The following is a 21,094-nucleotide window of genomic DNA, read 5'->3' on the forward strand; positions in this document are numbered from 1 at the left end:
TTAAATACATTTGGCAAAAACAACAAATTAAACATTATTCTGTGTTTTTTAATAACTAAAATATTTGAATGGATTATTTATTTGTTTTTTATGAGAACAAAATATAATCAACTAGTGGTGTGAATAAGAGCAACTGTTATCTTTACATGATTCCCCTTTTAATTGAGTTTTACTAAAATGATGTAAGAAAATAGTTTCTCATTTAATTTCCATTTCTTGTGCTATTGTCTTTTAGCGTTACACAGACATGTTCAATCGACTTTTCATTAGCACACATATGAATACAGTGTGTGGGTTTTATTACTGAACCTGAGTCCAGTGCTTGTATATCACAGTTATTTCTACACAAAGCACATCTCTATTTTAATCAAATATTGCAATAAATGAAGCAGAGGTAAAGCAGAAAGGTTTGAAATATTTTTTATAAACATTAGATTGAAAAATATCTAAAATTCCCAATACCTACAGAATAAATACATGCATAAAATGAATTAAACTTGTATGAAGTGATTAAATAATATATTTAATAATATAGTTCTATTAAATATATAGCATACACAATATGAGTGGAAAAGATGTTCTACAGTATTTTATTTATATATTTATTAATGTATTTTAATGGTTCAAACATTGAATTAAAAAGCTATTTGCTTATTGACATTTCAATGAAAACACAGACATTCTGTGAAAATGTTTTTAATACAGTGTGCTTCTCGAGCATTCAGAGTTATATATATGCTGAGAGATTTTTAACCCAGGGAATCCATTTAAGAGAGTTAAAAATGTTCCACCCAAACCTTCACAAAACAGATTTACAGCACCATGAAAGAGGTAGATGCTTGAGTTGTTTAAATAACTTCTAGGCTTGGCTGATATTGATCCATAAAATGAAATCTGCAAGAATTGGCTTATAGTTAAACGATAATTAAACTGTTATTTGATTTTTAAGACCTTTAATCCTGGGGGAGATTTTTAAAAATGTCATTGCTTTTGTAACTTGGCAACAATCCCGTTTATCTGAACATCTCCAAATGACTGAAGGACAGTTTTGTGAATCTGACTAATTAAAATACATTCAATAAGAATACCTCTTGAAAGTATCCACTATGTATGCTAACACTGCATATTGATTATGTGAATATTGGATAACACAAGTTCAGCAGAATATGCATGACCTACAAATGTGCTTAAGCAGCGATTACTGTACCACACAGAGAATTTTATTACCACATTGGCAAGATATTCAGATTTCAGGAGCACGATGTAAAATTAACTGCAGCTTTACTAATTAATTTCATTTGATTAAAACATATAATAATAATTAATATTTTATAGTATATAAATATATTATAGTGAATATTTATAATACTACTACTAATAATAACAATTATTATTATTATTATTATTATTATTATTATTATTATCAGTACTAGTAGTAGTAGTAATAATATTATAAATATACACTGTTACTTTTTTATTTGTATGTCATATATATACAGTGTGTGTGTATATATATATTCTGAGATTCACTAAGAGAAAATTGAACTATATCATATATTTTTTAGTTCATATTTTTCTTTTTCATGTTTATTTTTTGAAACAAGAAAAGCAAATAAAAACTTCAAAATGTCAGTATTGGATGTTAGTTTATAGATACAATAACTTTAGTTTACACTTTGTATTTGTTACAGATGTTTTATAGACATCACAGACAGCAGCTTGGGAAAGTCCACACATAAAGGCGACACAAGATCTGTCCTGAATCACTTCACGTCCTTTAAGAAAAGTGTGAACTACACACAGTCCAATTCAGCAAAATATTTATATACATTTTTAGGAAGGACAATTTGTGTTTCTCTGTTATGTGTAACAAGTGTCTTAAACACTTCATTAACACTGGCCATTCCTGAAGCTAATTGCTCGCTAGGTGATTGGAATTAGTGAAACAGTTTGCTATAAATAACATGACATCATTAGGGAGAGAGAGTGCCATGCAGCTGGGGAGGGAGCAGGGAAACTACGAACAGCAGTAGAAAAAGGAACAAATTAGAAACACTGCAGCTGTAATTCAGTTTTTGATTCAGTTCCCGAGATGCCTTGCATGCTTAAGTGTAGTCTCAGGTATACATGCTCTGTTGCCTTTGCAGACTTCACTACAATATTTTGTGCAGTAAGTTCTTTTTTAGCCCAGTTTTCTCTGATCACTGCAGACATTGACATTTGCAGACATTTGTGCACATTGTATCCAGATGTCCTGTAAGGATGACAGATTGCAACATGTCTGCCAATGTGTCTTGTAAGGAGAAAGTTTTGTCTGTGTCCACGATTTGTATCAAAAAGGTAACGTTGTAATAGTTCATGTTTTCAATCTCAATTGTGACACATTCCTGCATGTGTGCTTGAAATCCTGTGCTCGATTAATTTGAACTTTCTCGTGGTGCACATCCAGGGGATGGTTCTGCAGTGTGTTTGTTGCTGAGACCAGAGGTTTCTTGAAGATTATATTGTTTGCCATGTGTGTACTTGTATTGTGCATATAAAAGTGGAAAAACTAACATTTATTTTCCATTTTCTCTTTTAATTTAAATACCATAAACAAAAATCGTAAAACATAAAATAGTTATGTTATCGTGACGCAAGCTGGCAACTCAGATGTATCAATTTTCAATTAAAATGTGCATATCTGAAAATACTTTAATCACTAAGGGTTATATATTTTTTTAAATTTATTGAAGACAAAGTATTCGCTTAAAAAATCAAAAAACTGGGTCCATATTAAGGGATCCTTCATGTCAGATATTTAAGAAATAAGTATACCTTGATGTACAGTCAGGTAGTACGAAGGCTAAGCAAAAATACAGATAAGTATCTCCATGAAATGAGCAAGTGCTATTAGTTAAAATAAATGTATATGATAACTTAGGTTTCAACAAAGAATCAATTTAGAAAAGTAAAGACCACAATTTCATTAAATCTGAAATTGCTCTAAGATTAAATTTGGATTAAACTCAGCAGTGTCATTTAAGAAAAGGAATTTATAAATGAGATTTTTAGAGAGGTAATGACAGCTGCCTCATGACCTAAATTGCTTCTTAGTCCTCATAGATTTCCAGACCATGGAGTCAGAATTTCTCTGGATTTGTATAGGTAAAGATGTTTACAATATGTCAGAGATTACATACGAGCTAGTTCTTTACCAAACATATACAATTCCACATGTGGATTCCAATGTCTAATTCTCTTTGAATGGTTTGATGTTAGAACTATACTATATGTTTGGTGCAGAAATAATTAGTTTTGTTGGCTTCTGTATAGTAAAGAAAAAAAATATTTTAACATGTTATATTCCTATTGTTTCTAAATGCATTGGTAAATCTTCCTTTATATTCCCCACTTTATGTTCCTGTAGAGAAACAGTTTTAGAGGGGTTTAGGGTTAAAAACTAAAGATCATTCTTTCAGTTGAATAATAAAGTTAAACATGTTTGAATCTACATGTCATCTTTAAAGTTCCAATGTAAGGCACAATTGTTGCAATGCTCTGTATGCCAAATTAGTTCAAGTTTGGCAATTGCAAAATTATTCTTAACCACTGAATAGGGAGCTTTAATTATTTACTTTCCCCTTCCCCATGAGGCTGCGCTGTGCAATTCACACTTCAGCAGGGTTCTGGATAATAGACTGAAACACTGAGGAGCCTCAATAGCAGCAATAATAACACAAATAATTATAATTATAATATAAAAATACATACTTCAATAATAATGTATGATTATTGCATATAAAATAAATGCAAATACTATAAAATGAATTAAAGATATAATCATAATATTCTCAGGCCTGTGAAGATTTGTGATTTAGCTTTCAAACTCTAATATGTTCATACAAAATTCCATGTTAAACCCATTAAACAACTCAAACAGCAGGCTAACAGATTTAGTTTATAATGGAATAAGTATGATTTCAATTAATAATGGCATTATTCATATATATTTGATAAGTAAGTGAATGGTATAATCATTTACCCACATAGTGGACTTATATGAAGATAATGGTAGTGTTTATACTTCAATCTTGGAATCTGAAGGATTATATGATAATGTTATAGGATAATGTACAGTTGGGCTCCATTGTCAAACACAACCTAATCACACTTTTTAATCCACATTTTAAACTTTGGAATCAGGCTAATCTGAGAGGATTTTACTATTAATGAATGTGTTGTAGCTTCAAAGTGTTTAAGAACATGTTGGAAATAAAAAAGTTATTTAGACAATTGTGGATGGATATGGTTGGGCAACAAGCTGACCTTTGAGGTCTTCACTGGTCAGTTTTCTAGTTTGCAGGAATCCTGGTGGTTGGTTTACCTCAATCATAAACCATTCTGTATGAAAATAGAGATGGAATAAGTTTAAATTATTTGTTTTGCATTTAAGCAAAGCTTGAAAGGAAGCAAGTTGTACATAATATACTATGTACTATGAATTTAGACTGGTTAGAATTATTTCAGATATTTTTTACTTCTTCTAACTATCATTTATAATATACTTTCAGCATTAAAATATTTGTTTAACTGCAGATTTCTGTAATTATTGAATTTTTCTGCTCTTGACTCTGTTTGCAATGCCAACATTTCCCCTTTTTCCAAGTCTTGTAATAGTGATAGATACAGATCTTCCTCTAGCAATGGGAATATTCTTGGGGTAAATGCCAAAAGACTGACATATAAAAATATCAGTTTTAGTTCACTATGTTCTGCTTCACTGTCAAGAGCTGAGGGTCTTTTATAAATTATCAAGCAGAGGATCTCTAAGATTGCTATATTTCATCTCAAGTCTGCTATCGGCTTTTCAGTGTCTCAATAGCTTAAAGGATTGACTGGAATGGTAATGTTTCTTGACCTCAAGGGTTGATGTTGTTAAAATGAGATATCTTCTTTATATTTTGTGATTCTATAAATGCAAATTAGGGCAGTGTGTAATCCACTTTCAAATTGTACTCCTTTTATTATGAGACAAATGTTTGGACAGAAAATGTGTCAGTTATCTGTAGCCAACAACCAATCTCCAGTTGGCGAGGAAGAATATCTTTACTAAAACAAGGCTTTTTAAACATTCTGTTAAACGTGAGGTTGCAGATATGAAACATAACACACAATAACAACTATTAGCAAGTTAGTCATTACTCAAAACACGTGAGAATAAGTCTAACTGGCATCACAGTCCTTCCCCTACAGGAGCAGGATTCAGGTCAGGCTATGTGTTCAGTCGAGCAGTCAGTATGGCCCGTGGTCAAGAGTTCGAGTTCAGTAAACAAGGCCATGGCAGCCAGCCAGCATGTCTTTGGGCTTACAGAGAGGAATATAATTTGCGGATGCAAATTAGTGTTCAGTGGCCTAAAGATGTTAATTCTACAAACATCTTTACTTTGTTCAGCACTTTCTGTCATTTAGTTGTGAGAAATCTTATCAGAAGTAATTTCCCAGAACAATCAGCAAAACAAACTAAGAAATTACATCAATAACTGCATAACAGAGTAATGCAAAACAACTAACTTAGGAAATGAAATGCCTTGAGAAATGCTGACGGTATCAAATAATCAGTTTATATGGTATTACTATTCAATACATCAAAATGTACAGAATGTTATTAGAGAGATGGTCATTTATTTTGGGTGTCTCCTAAAGTATAAGCCTACAAAAGGTAACCCTTGACACCACCAAGATGAACAGATTTTAATCGTTGTGCAATTTAAATACATTTTACGGGCTACTATTGGCGCTATACATGGAAATTCTGGGAGAAAAAATCCTAAAAATAAAGAAGTAACATATTAATGACAACAAGTGATAATATATGTCTGTAAAATGCCTAATAATGATATGCATTATATTTTCGATTATTACATTTCACATAGTCACTGTGCTTAGTCCCGCCTTCAAGAAGTAAATTACCCAGTCAGTGGCGTTGAGTTTGTCCTGCCTCCAAAAGTCAAGTAACCAATCAGACCAATCAAAAAATACAGCAATCAGCTGTAAGATCATTGTGTAATGCATGGAAGATACTGTTTAATATATTTACAATTTGCATTGAATAAATACTAACACAAATGTACATATTGCATTTCAGTTGTGTTTTCATTGTTCCAATGTACACTTTTCAACATTCATTTTGATCGCTTACACTAACAGTAGGCTATGCTACAGTATAGATTGAGTATAAAACATGATCATGTGTCTTTGTTGGTAGGTTTACAGAAAAAGTATTTAACGTTTCTCCAATCCAGCAAACATGCAGTTAAGGCTTAACTGAACTCGGGTAGGGAGTTGAAAAATAAATAATAATAATAATAATAATAATAATAATAATAATAATAATAATTAAATAGGTAATAGTCCTTTATTTGTGTGAGTATATATATATGTACTAATATTAGGCTACATACCTACCTGAAGAGTCAAAGAAATCCAGAGAGAGATATATTTCCAATCAAAAGGATTTTATTACAAGCAGCTGCATGGACGAGGTGTTCGAGATGCAATTTCCAGAACAGTCTTAGAGAAGTTACAAAATACAGGCACTTTTATGCAGACCAGACAGGAGAGAAAGAGAACAGGCCCACATGTCTGTCCCGTGATGAGTGGAAATTCGGTTCCTGCCTGACAACTCGTTAGGAAAACCCATATATGGTTAAACCGGGCAACATGTAAGGCATATGCAATATTTAATATAAGTTTGGATTATTGGATAGATCAAGCCCAAACTGGTTCTTATCAGACCCTGTTCCTCTGGGTATCAGGGTTGGACTATGGCACAGTACCTTGTTTACACAGACACACAGGGTAGAAACGCAGTTCTTCACTAACTCTCTATCATAATAAAATATACAGAAGCTAGAGTATTGGAGAAATTATTATTATTATTATTTTGACGATAGGTTGGTTTATGTAGCCTATTATTAGGCATATTTATTTATGTTTTTATTCCATCTCTGAGCACTTTGTGGTAGGAACAGCTGTGATGCATTGTGGTTTAAAGAGCAAAAGTTATCCAGGTATTGTTTTCACAGAAATGCCAAAACGTGCTGTTGATGTATCTTTAGTGAGACTGGGTTGGAAGTGAAAATGACTGCTGTCGCCAATTAGTTTGTGACTGAAATAAACACCAGATGCACGATTATGGGAAGATTGAGGAGCACTAAAGCATGTGAGTTTTATTCATTTTTTCTGTTGTGTAGGTTGGATACAATAGGCTACATGAGTTTAGCAGCAGCCTGTGAACTACGCACGGACATGTCAACACATCTCGCTGGGCGCTGGGTGAGTTGACTCTATGCCCCCCACTTACAAAGATGCGCTCTGCGGTCCATGCATGTGTTGTTCATTGCTAGCTGTGTTGGTGGTGAACGATGTAATAAATGCTGCAGATCAAATGTTGATGTTGCATGATTTGTTTACTGGTAACAAGACTTTGGTACTACCATTTACCTTTGCCATTAATTTGTTAACAAAGTAATATATATATATATATATATATATATATATATTTTTTTTTTTCTTTGCTCCTCTTCTATTTAAATTAATTAAAAGTTTGACTAGAAGTAAAGATTAATCTTCAAAAACAATCTTCATTTACTATTCCCAATCCTGTTATTAATTGTGCTATATAAAGCTTAGCGAGTGCACAGTGAAAAGCTTATTGTGCACCCTTTGATACTCCATAGGAATTCATATCAAGGTGTCTAATATATTTCAGATATGGTTCTTCTGTTAAAAAAAAAATACAATTTCAGTTTCAAATAATGATCTAAGGTACGGTATTTATTGATTTGCTATAGCACTCTCATTGAAAAATGTTCTTCAAAATTTCATAATGTTCTTTTCTAGTTTCTGTTTTTAGAGTATGGTGTGTAGCTAGTATATACTTTTTTCTTTTATGATAGCTTTGTAGAAAGGGCATTGACTTTTAATTCCTGTCATCTGCCCAGTTTGGTATATGTGTGAGGAATTTCACTTAATTGCCCACTGTAAAAAAAAAGCACAACAACAACAACAACAAAGAGAATGTTCGGTTATTCATTTTAATTCTCAGTATTGCGTAATTTTCACAGTATTGAAATTCACACATCATGCATTTTACCACAATTCCCTTTATTCAAGTCACCGTTCCCTGTGCAACCTTTCTGATACTGACACCAATCAAAATCTAGCTTTATCTTTGTAGGTGATGCATTGTTTCACATGTTCACCGCCTTCCATGTAATCCTTGTTGTAATAAAACTCTCTGTAAGGCTTCACATACTGCTAATGTGTGGGAAATCAACATTGTATGGATTTTGCATAAATTCAGACTGCTGCTTTTGCACAATTTAAAGAAAAAAACAACTGAGTTTGGGTGATTTAATTCCTGATGTGGTGGTAGAGAACATAAAATAAATGTACAATTGATTAGTCTACTTACCTGGCAACCATTTATTAATTTATGTGTTTATTTGTGTATTCTGTGCAGAAGTAATTAAACAAGTTTGATCATAAAGATGGGGAAGAAGTGGATATGTTCAAGCATATTGGTGCCACAAAAAAACACATGCACACACACACTAGAAAAAACAACATAATAAACAAAAAGTGCCCAAAAAAAAGGTTAGACACATCAAAATATGTTTTGTTTGTTTGTTTTTAGGACTTACATTTCTCATAAAAACAGGACACCCTTTCTGTTGCTGCGAGTTAATTGAACAATTCTACCCAAAGCAATATATATATATATATACACACACACATATACCACAACTTAATTGGTTTCCCTTACTGGTGTGGAGTTTGGGGGAGACTTTCACATGTTCTTTGGCATTCAGTTCTCCCCCAAACCATTCTTCATGGCGTGTGAATTGGTTTCCCCATATATTTAAAAAAGATAATCATTTTTTAAATGTTTGTGTTTTTCATTTGACAATGTAGGAACATACAGCACATACAGTTCATCCCACCCCTACCACTTTACTCCATGCATCTTGGTTATTAACATTTTAAATGTATGTATGACGTATGATGCTTCTGCAGTCTTTTTCCTTTGTAATTTACTCTAAACAGCATGTCAGATACAAGGTGAATAAAAGACATACAAGTTGCAATCTATTGATTTGCTCTACACAATCTGACTAACCCTAAGGGATTGTGTTCTGAGATGATCCAAACTGAAATATATCTGTCAAACACCATTGGTGTAATCTCCTTAGCTATCCACTGCATTTTACAGCACCTTCAATTGTCTTACTGAACTAGGAATTTGCCCTAAACTAGACAATATGCAATTTGCAATGGTTTATGGCAGGAGATAAAGCTTGAACTATTACTGGATAGAAGAGAACATCCCCAGTCAGAAAAAAGACTTCTGAAAAAACTGTTTCTACCACTATCTGTATAGATGTAAAATGTAGATTACATGCAGGTTCCATAAGGACATAGTTGCTGACTACTATATTAATAGCTCCCAGTCAAAATTAAGATTAAGACATTTTATTTGGGGTCTAAATTCTGTTCCATGTTTGAGAATATATGAAAAAGAAGGAAGAGAAGATTATTTGAGTCCATATTGCCAATAATAATATAGAAAATGATAACTGCATTATGAAATTCTTGTTTTTTCATCATCCTATTTTAAGTGCAATGTTTTGTAATACTTTAATTTTTCTCTTTAGATATATTACATTTAACAAATGTTTATTTACACTAGATGTTTTTCATATTAAATAGGTGCTACATCATCCGCAGACATAGGGAATGAACACTAATCAATCTTGTTCCGATAGATAACTTTAATTAGTAAGCTGAGCATACAAGTAGAGATGCAATGTCTTTAAAGAGTATTTGACATAAAATCTGTTGAATTTAAAGGTGTGTTATTGGTGATCGTTTTTCCAACAACACTTATGAGTTGTAACCTGCAAACAAGATCCCTTCAATCTAGAGCCTGTTGAAATAAAAATTATAAATCCAAGATTTAATGGTTTCTTCATACATTTAAAAATGTTTAAGAAAATAAAACTATTTGCAAACAATATACAACAATTTTGGCCAGTTTTTATTTAAAATGTGTATTACACTGATGTGTCTATAATTGTGTGTATAATTGGTAAATTGTCATTGTAATTTGCATCTTATACCTCGTAACTGAAAAGTTCAAGTGTTTCTTCAATAAACTCAAAAGGGTATGACTCATATAGCTCTTCATGACACTAAAGCAAGGCAGTGTTTTTAATTTAAGGCAATCTTATTAAATCACCCACATTAACTCATTTCACTGTTTCTCTTGATAATTATTATGCCCTTAATTACCTTTGTGAAAATCAAAGTATCATTAGTCAGACTGACCGCATTAATTTGCTTCAGAGTATTTTAAAAGGGCAGAATCTGATGCCCTAGCCAATACAAAGGCGTACTTTCAGCTGAGTTTAATTTGGACAGCTGGTTAATGCGGTTAGGCAGATGAAACCCACCACCTGTGATAGAGATTTAATTGCCACAAAAAATCTTTTCTTTCAGGTGTATATCCAGTTTCTATAAGTGTAGTGACTTTAATGTGCCAGTGGTTACACTTGTGCCTTGTGTCATGTAAGGTATATATTCAAAAGCATCATTGAAAGCTCTTCAGTGAGAGGTTGTAAACCATCTATTTCTGCATGTATGCAGGTGGCAGAATGTAATCATGTTTCTGGTGTGCTGCTGACACTTGACTTTACCATTGGGGGACATGAGGGAAGAAACAGCTTGCAAGAGAGAGAGGAGAATGAAGGGAAAGTTGGCTTAAATATTAACTGAAAGGACAGTAGGGTAATTGTAAGGACAGGTGAGAGACAGAGGATGGGAAAAGGCTCACTGAACAGCAGAAAAGTAGGCAAGGATAGCACTTGATTATTCGTGTTTGTTAACTATTGAGTGGTTATTGCAAAGCTACTTAACCGAGACTTAATTGATTCAGTAAAATAAGCTGCATTTGTCATCACAAAGGAGTGCAGCAGCGAGTGTACTTTACTGCTCCAACCAAGACTCCCACCTACACTGGAGGCTATACAAGGAAAAACAAAAGTGTTTCTCCGAGTCATCCTGGACTTTGTGTTGTCTTGGCTGGTGTGCACTATTAATATAATCAACAAAAAGTAAATTACTCTTTATTGTACAGATATAGGACTGAAGAAACATGTGGCTAAGTGACAGTGCCTAATAACAGGGTCTGATACAATAATGGCATCTGAAACAGCAAACACACACACACACACACAAAAGGAATAATAACCTGTTATAGTTCAAATGTCTGCCTCTAAACAACTCCTTGGGGTGATATCCAATCACAGTGGTGGCTGGTATGTATTGACACTGGTCATGCTTATGACAGAATAAAAGGTTTTTGATGGTGCTGCCAGAGAAAATTTGTGTGAAAATTATGTTTTTCCCGTGTTCACACAGACAAATTAAAGATTGTCTGGAATCATGGGAAAGCATGGATGTGCTTAAGTAACTGGGGAAATGTCATAATGTTACTGAACAATTTCATAATGCTGAAAGACACTAGTTAACTTTTTTGGTAATCACTCCTTTTCATACTATATAGATTTATATTGTCAAGCTTGCTACAAGTTTTGCATCACTTAAAATGTAAAGATTTTTATTTTGTTTGATAGTAAAAAAACATCCCATCCCATCCTAAATATCCCATCACTTAAAATAATGTAGATTTACATTGTTCATCAGTATAAAAAAAACAGGTTTTTCACTTCCATTTCTTGTTTTATCTCAACTACAGGCATTTTACCTTCAGGCTTATTAATTGTTGCATTTTTCATGTTTTGCTGTCATTTTTGCACTTTGAGATCTGTTCAAAGGTGCTTTATAAATTAAATAAATTATTATCATTATTACTTGCTTATGTTCTGTGAAATGCATAAGGAAACACTAATGCATGTATTTACTGAATACTAACTATGTAACCGCATACCATATGCTGTGACTGCACATGAATGAATCTAGTAAATTAAACAAAGGCGAAAGAATCCAGAACAGCTCATAAAGTGAGAGGCAACGCACTGAAATAAAACATGCCCTCAGAATATGTGTTTCTTACAGTCTTACAGTTGCTCAGCTCTGACATTTCTTTTGCAGTCTATCAAACACTCACTGTCCAAAATGATATGACATTCATTTTAGGTCTTCTTTGTGAATGCTTCAAAATATTGATTTTAGGGAATGACATTTTGACTTTTTTGTTCCTGACCACGCTTTATGTAACAACATAAAAAAGATGCCTGTCAAAGCATTTACCAGCATTTTGATTTTATCAAATTATTATTATTGTTTAAGATCCTGTGGAATGTGTGCTAATTAACCAGGAGCTACAAAGCACATATTGAACATAGTAGCCTGGTTATTATAAAGCCTCATCTAAAACTCTGTAGGTTGGGGAATAATTGTGGTGAAGAAAAACATTATTAGAGATATGAGTGGTAATCAGGTCAGATACTATATAGGGGTTCGATAGGTTAGAAGAAGTATTTGTACAGTGATTGGAATTCTGATCAATAGCCACAGTAGAGGAGTGGGATAATATATTTTTTTAACACTTGAAATTCTGGTGAAATGTCTTGTTGTCATGGGTGGAAGTGATCTCTGACTACCCCAGCTAAAGGTTTACAAGGACGGGGAGCCTCAAGACCACTCTTTTGCCCCCCCAAGCAGGTTCTGACCGGCTCTCAGCAGACCCAAATCCTCAACATCAGGTAAGTATTTCATTTCTTCCTTAAATACAAAAAAAATATCTATACCTGGAGGCAGGGCAAGAAGTCTGCACTCCACTATTACACAGGGGGAAACTAAACTAAAACTAGAAATTTCTAACATAAAATCGCCTTTTATACCCAGGGCGATGAAAACCCTCTAAAATGATACATAAAGGAAAAAAGCAAAGAAATAATAATGATACAGTCCTTAAATCCTAAAATCCTAAAAGCTACCAAAAAATACAAATAAGAAACCTCCCACCAACCCGCACTAGAAATATAAACACAGACTCTAGAAATATAGGAATACAATATTAAAAAAAACAATGTGCTTATGAGTCTCTTCTCCCAAACGCGGTCCTCAGCTCTGCTAGCCTTGTCCCAGAGCAGTTAAGAAATAAACATAAATTAAGAAACAGCGATTAAGAAACACAATATAAATTATAAATAAGAGGAATTTGAGCCTTGTCACTCCACTTGACATTGTATCAACTGGAGTGTGAAAAGAGTGCTTAACTGGAGCCCTGCAGAAGTCCTGATTAGAAGAGAGGTTGGTCAGACAGTTTTCCCGAATCTGCACAGGAGAGATAGCGATGTAACTCTTTAATATTTAAGTGGTGGTGGACAGAAGACCATAGATGAGATGTGTCTCAAACAACTATACTGTCCAGGTGAACTGAAACAGAGGTGCAAGGAGGGTTTCAGAAACTGAGGTATGGAAGCCACTGGTAAATAAATTGTCCTAATACATTTGAGCTGATGAGACATCCATATTGCTAGACTAGTGTCTTCCAAGCATGCACAAAGTGGCAAAATAGAGATATTAATGGCAAGCCAAATTATAATTTAGAGATATCTCTAAATAATTTAAAGATATCTTTAAATGATTTAAATATATCTTTAAATCATTTATAGATATCTGCAAACCATTTAGAGATATCTTAATAAGGTGCTTTTTCAAGATATCTCTAAATGATTTGCAGATATCTCTAAATGTTAATTTGGCAAACCAAATCTGCCAAACTGTCATTAACATATACATATATTTGACTTAAAATTACATGTAAATCATTTAGAGATATAATTTAGATATCTGCAAATCATTTCAAGATATCTGCAAATCATTTATATATATATATATATATATATATATATATAAAAATACACACACACACACCTATTTTGTATTATTTATTATAACGATATCTATTAGAGATATCTTTAAATGATTTAAAGATAGCTCTAATTGATTTACAGATATCTTTTAATGATTTAGAGATATCTCTAAATATTTGTAGATATATTTTAATGATTTAGAGATATCTCTAAATATTTTAGAGATATCTCTAAATATTTTAAGATATCTTTAAATTAATTACAGATATCTCTAAATGATAATTTGGCTTGCCATAGATATTAGGGACTGATCCCCAGAAACCGTTCAATTCCTGGGGTGCGTTTCTGTCATTGTGGTAACACACGAATATTAGAGGTCAGAAGCAAAACCTTGGGTGTGGCCAGGAAACAGACTAGGGGGATTTAATACAGGAAGATTCATGAGTATATTCTATACTATGCTGCATGTGTTGGTTGGGAATAACAATTTCAATACATATTAATATTAAAACCAAACAGAGGAAAGTCGAAGGTCATTTAGCACAAACCTTCCCCACTAAGGTATTTTTATCCTGGCATTCATTATACAATGGCCAGATGGATTAATCTTTCCCTGGATATTTTGAGTCACTTCATGCCTAATATCTTCCATCCCATTGCATTGACACACCTTATCTGTCCTTTGAATGCAGCGAGAGCTGTTAAATCTGAACTAGCTCCGGCTGTCTCTGTGAACATGGAGACGTATTCCCACCACAGCTAGGGAAAACATCTGCTTGAGTTAAATAATCTCAGACAGAGGAAAAGCTTGACAGCCTCTCTGCTTATGGCAAAACTGAAAGCCAAGATAAAGCTGGTGGGGAGTGCACCCTATAACTACTGTCATTCAAGTCTTGTGTGTGTGTTTTTTTGTCTTTACCAACTTGATAAACAAGATATTTCATTCAGAAGTCAAGTGTCACTGCATTATCCCTTCTGTTGTGATGTTCCTACTCACCCCTCTCGTAAATGATAATTTATGTAATCTGTTGGGTATATTCTGCAGCCCAAGAGACTTTATTCAAGAGTCTGTTCAGTTTTATTACAGATGCCTATGTATCAATTACATCTAGCCCTACTGGAATTGTATCGATAATGTAACGTTATTTTATATGTAATAACCATTACCTTATCATTTTTAATGAGCCCTGTTACACCAGCAGGTCATAAAATGCAACAAAGATGTGCTGTGTTGTTTCTAAAGTCCACAGTTTAGGAGGGTATGGGCGTCTTGATAGAAATATATCATTCAGGAGATGGGACGTATGCCAGGACTGCAAATCTAAATCACGATTATGTTCTGGAAGATGTCAATCAAATTTGAATAATTCCGCCCAGTAGCTCCTCACTCAGCCAAGACTGTTTGTCCTCACTACACCAGCAGAGCACACATCTTGCCCAGAGAACTGTCTCCGGACCCCCGCCAGAGACCGTGCATGACCCAAAGGTCATGCCGCTTCAGTGGAAGATCTAAGTGACTGAGTTTCCTTATCAATCATCTTTTGGATTTACATTCGAAAGACTGCAGGAACCTGGCATCATCGCCATTCCTAGCCTTGCAGAAACACGCCTTGAGTCCTTGAATGCTTATCAATTGCTGACTAGGGTGGTCAGCCTAATAAGAATGCAGATAAGTATGTGGCTATTTAACACTTATTATTGAATTACTCAAGAAATATTGCAATATTTAAATAACTGACCAATACTAACCTATGAAGTTATGGTTGGAGTAACAATATTGCATATTAAGAGTAAACTTCCTCTTAAAAAGAATATGTCACTGTTATAATCATCACCTAAAGTAACTTTTATCCCCTTTGTCATCCAATTTAACTAACAGCCTATTCTATATTATTTTAGCAATTTAGCATAGTCAGTGTACCTGTTTTATAATAAAGAGTTGTTTGTGTTTTGTGTCCAATCTATTGTAATAAAGCGAGCTCTGGTCAAACACCTTAATAATTGGGGAAAACAGATTGCTATAAAAAAGGTCAACCAGCATCTATTGTGTTCATATAAGAGTCATAGATTATGTGGTTTAAATTAATTTAAAAATACAAATAAAAATAAGTCTTTAAAAAATACATCTGGAAGTCAATAATATAACTTTAAATATAGTTAAATGTTATGCCAGAATTCAAAAGTTAAAATCAACATTTGGCATTTATGAAAAAAAAAAAAAAGACCTGAGGTGTATTTTTCGGACAATTTGAATATATTGTTGGACTTCCTGTATTATCTGTTACTACATGAATTATGAACGTGTGTAATGTATTTCAATTATGAGTAACCCAATCACAGATGGGTTAACAGGGCCTACAGGATTACAGACTGACAATTTCATATGACTTGCGGAGCATTACTGATTGCAGGACTATCGAGCCCATTGGCTATAATTTGAAAGATGAACTGAAGGCAGAGACAAAGCAACAAGATACATTATTGATAAAAGTGGTTAGCATTTGCCATATTCTGACAGATGGTTACATACTTAGAGACACAAGGGTGATCACTCTGTTGAGGTGTGCTCTCTCCATGGGGAGGAATCACATTTCACTGTAAGACTGAACTTTGTGTTACTGATAAAAGTCGTGTTATTGATGAAAATCTAACCCCTGTGTTACATTAATGAGATTCTCTGTCCCCAGGCTGCCCTGTTTGCTCATTGTGCAAGGGAAGCAAAGGGGTGCAATTTAAGCACTTTCTTAAAGTCTGAAGTGACTTATTTTGTTTGACGAATTGTGAATTTTGCATTGCATGGACATCAGATATTTATAGACAGAAGCTATGTCCTGATTTCTCAGTAGGCATTGAAATGCAGTTTTACACTTTAGTAGTTTATACCTAATATTTTTTTTTCCAATCATCAGAAAAACACAATTATGCTTCATGAATGACTCCAACTCCTACAATGTCTATTTCTAACCTCCATCTGCTGCAATTTTAATTTAAAAAATAGCTTTCTATGCACATGTTTAATGATTATTTTCATTAATTTCATATGTATCTACTTTTCTGGCATCTGTGTTTCTTGTTGTTATTTTTCTCCTTATACCATTCTCATATTTTATACATAAAAAAGAGCTACACAACACAATTGTAACTGAGGTGAAGACTATCAGTGTGATGATTTTGCCATCACATACCCTGAAAGAAAGGTAATATATTTAATTTATCTTGACATGGAAAAAATGCTTGGACACAACTGTCTTCATCAAAGCATTGATTGTAGATGTGTCACAGAAAGCACTTGTCCTAAATTATTGGTTGCCTTTACTACAAAGTCCTCTTGGATAAAATAGGCTACAAACAAATATATATACACACTAGACCTGGCACAAGATTGGCGTACCATTTCTGTATCCAGACTACAATGTGAACAATCACTTGTTTCTGTAGGGGCATTATTGAGGGACACACAGTGTGAATTGCTGTCGTCTCACAGACATCACCACACTGAGGTGTGTCAGAGAGCAATATTAAATAATACGTGTGACCGTTCTGGAAAGAAATTGACATAAACAAAAAGCTCGATTTGAACTCAGCATTTAAAGAGCATGGAAATGGAACGTGTTTTTTATCTGCTGTTTTTGTACTGTTGTCCTTTGATCTATGATCTTCACTAAGCAATTCAGTTCACACAGTGTCCCCTTAGAGAACACAAGATAATACACTGCCAAAACTATCACTCAACTGTCCCACAGGCATTGGGAATGCTTAAACCCCACCATCACAGTTTTAACAGAACTAACAATGATTATTGGAAATATATGTTTTCTGCTCCTGTCAATAGGGTCATGAGTCTTAATATGTGCATGTGGTTAGATTTCCCTCAGCCTCCAATTTGCCCGGCTATCTGTCCCAGTCTGCTTTCTTCTTCAGCAATGGCAACTCCCCTTTGAAATGTATGTTGATTTCTCACACCTGTCCACCATCAGTCTGCACGGCCAGATGAATTATTAATTAAAACGGTGCTTGGAGCAAGCTGTTTTACTGAAAATAAAGCATTTTTCCTTCACTTATTCCATGCTCTGGCTCATGCTCACCACCGAAAGTTATAATTCTGTACGATATTCATTCAAATTAAGATGCTAACCTAAATATGTATTTTCCGTCTCCTGCACCTAAGTTCTCTGATTAATATTTCACTTTATGGGTTACGTTAGTAATTTAAGCTGTAGTGTATGTCATTTTTCTGTTCTGCATAGATGTGTGTATAAACATTGTTTTACATTTTTTTAAATAATTTTTTTAATAAGTCCATCCAAAGCTTAGTACACTGAAAATGTGTTTGATATTTATATATGACATTCTTTTATGATAATTACTTATTATATTATTTAATGATAATTATTAAATGTTGTTATTTATTTTAGGGATCTAACACAATGCTCAGTTCTGGACATATGCACATATATAGTATCAGCACATAGCACATCAGTGCGAGTAGTCAGTGCGCAGAAAAAGGCAAGAAATTCAAAAGGTTTTTGTACAGCGTTATCTTCATTTCTCATGTGGTTGTTGATATCCCATTCACAATTAAGCGTTTCTGGAATTATGCAATTTTCAAGCATTAATTTAGAGATAATACAGTTACCCTTGGCCTCCAAATGAGTCAGTGTCACTTTGAAGATTGTAAATGGATTTTGCTGAAGAATCAAGTTCCTCAGACACCCTAGAACTAATAGTTTTCCTGTAACTGATATCCACATTAGATGATTTTTCACAAAGTGCTTCTTTGTAGCTTCTTTCACAAACGTCCTAAGCGTTACCCAACCTATTAGTATAATTGTGAAGCTATTAACGGTCCTTCAGTCCTTTTTGTAATCCCCTTTTTCTGAAGCACTTCAAGATGGTAAATCAAAATATTATAATTCTCAGAGATAACAGAGAAAATAATATTTAATATAGCTTGAAAGATTCATTCAATGTGCTTTAAAGGTACAAATAATTACAAAAATGAATATACCTAAAATTGAAAATAAGCTTGGCAAATTTGGCACTGATATAATATATAATCCTATATGATATATAGTATTTTTGATACATATTTACGCTGATTGTGTTAATTCAATTTCCTTTAACAGTGTTCAGAAATGTTGGATGTGTTCTACAATTAAATACAACTGTATCTGTCTTTGTCTTGAATTATGTGAAAGGAAATAAAATAAAAATTAACAATTGCACATTTAAATCAATGGACAAATATGTAAAATGTTAATATGTATAACATTTTTTTAAACACATAAAAAATATATATACTGTAATGATAAATCTCAATATGTATCTGTTTATTATGCATTTGTTTTTATTTTCTTATTTATTTTGTTGAGGTTACCTTCACTGAAGCACAGAGAGGCTTTCTTTTCTTTTAAGTTTCATGAATATTGTGAATTTTGTGTGTTGGTGACCAAGGCTGCAAGCCAACAGTGTTCTCTTGGTCACATTTGAGTAAAACCTTCTACCGATCACAATATTTTGTTGATTATTTTATTAAAATAAGTGTTTTGAACAGTACAGTGGTCATGTTTTCGTTTAGTATTTTCATCGAGTCAGGACTTGGTTTTTATATTACCTGTCAATGTTTACTTCTAATAACATGGTGTTTGTGTTTCTATTAGGTGAATGTGGAATCAGCTGCAGATTGGTTGGATCTGAGGTTGGTACAGATGTCATGTTTTATTTAGGATGCTATACTGGACATTTGTTCAATAAGTCTTAACATCAGGTTCCAGCCTGTTCAACACTTTTGTTGATGTTCATATTCAGAAACAAGGTTATTCCAAAAGGATTAAAAAGGATATCATAAAACGTTATATAAGCATTATTCAGTTGAGCTGTGCTTTTCTTAATTCAGTTTTAAGAAGAATTTGCACTTTATCCCATTTCCATTGCTTGATACCAGCAGTCAATTTTAATTAACTTGGTTCACAGAAACTGTTGTCATCCGAGGATGCTGGGCTCCAAGCCAAGCTCTTCCAATTCTAATACTAATCAGTTTGTCTTCAAAAGAGAACGTTGTTTGCCTTGAGATCACAAAAAAGAAAAGTTCAAATCTGAGGCGATAATATGATCTGAAATGCAAAAAGCAGAATTAAATGTATATATTTCAATACAGTATATATACGGTCATGTATCATGATGACAGAGAACACATAGAGGACATTTTGCTATAATTTTCCTACAAACGTTTCTCATGAAAATATGTGATATATAAAAGACAGTATAATTCCATTATTAATTGTCATATAATACCTTCAGGGTATAACTTGATTGAAGGGTTTGTTTGTTAATATGATAATTTCTTCACTTAATTTCCTTACTTGAAATGGTAACTATGGATACACAAGACTCATATATATATATGTATATATATATATATATATATATATATATATATATATATATATATATATATATATATATCAGCTTTGCTGCAGCCATGGTAACTTACCATAGAATCATAAAATATGGTGTTTCATAGGAGTAATTGAGTTAAGATGTAATTACTGTTACATGTTTGTTTAAAAAATATAAATATTTGAAAATACCACTATTTAGAAGTGTTTTAGTAACAATTTCAGATGAAAGTTTCATTTTGGCCAGATGCAAAGTATAAATAGCTTCTGGATGCATGCATACCCTCGTTGAAGTGTAACTAAAAGTGAATTTAGTGCAGGTGTACACTAAACATTTTTAATACAAATAAAGTAATGCATTTTACACCTTTCAATATGTTATGTATTAATAGCATCTCTTTATATTTACATGTATTTGTAAATACCCGATGTTCAAATTAATTCTTATCAGGATGAATAATCAATACTTTGCAAATCATTTGGCTGGGATCACATGGAGAGGCAAACTTCCTGTAGCATTTGAATGGGTTTGTCCACTTCTTAGGGGGAATATTCAACCATAACATCACGAAGAAACCCTCAGTTTCTCTAGGTGAGGCAGCTTGTGTTTGGGGGCTGCCATCCTTAAATCATATCTTAATTTGCATTGAAGTCTGGAGTTTGTGATGGCCACTTGTTATTGTGCTGTCCATTAGCATCCAAGCTTGATCTTGATCGAGAAGTCTGGTTACAAAACCCTGGTATATTTTCTACCTTTATTCAAAAGCTGAGGAGACACCAGTCTACATTTTATATAACCAATATAGATAG

General features: G+C 33.3%; 1 long non-coding RNA gene across 1 annotated transcript; it reads left to right on the plus strand.

Annotated features, from left to right (window-relative positions):
• Positions 1-6,970: 6,970 nt before the first annotated feature.
• Positions 6,971-19,584, plus strand: LOC136771651 (uncharacterized). Its single transcript, XR_010822356.1, has 4 exons — positions 6,971-7,052; positions 7,236-7,317; positions 12,730-12,770; positions 19,547-19,584. It is a non-coding gene; the product is annotated as an uncharacterized LOC136771651 (long non-coding RNA).
• Positions 19,585-21,094: the final 1,510 nt, after the last annotated feature.

Source organism: Amia ocellicauda, chromosome 15, assembly GCF_036373705.1.
Source record: "Amia ocellicauda isolate fAmiCal2 chromosome 15, fAmiCal2.hap1, whole genome shotgun sequence".
NCBI lineage: Eukaryota > Metazoa > Chordata > Actinopteri > Amiiformes > Amiidae > Amia > Amia ocellicauda.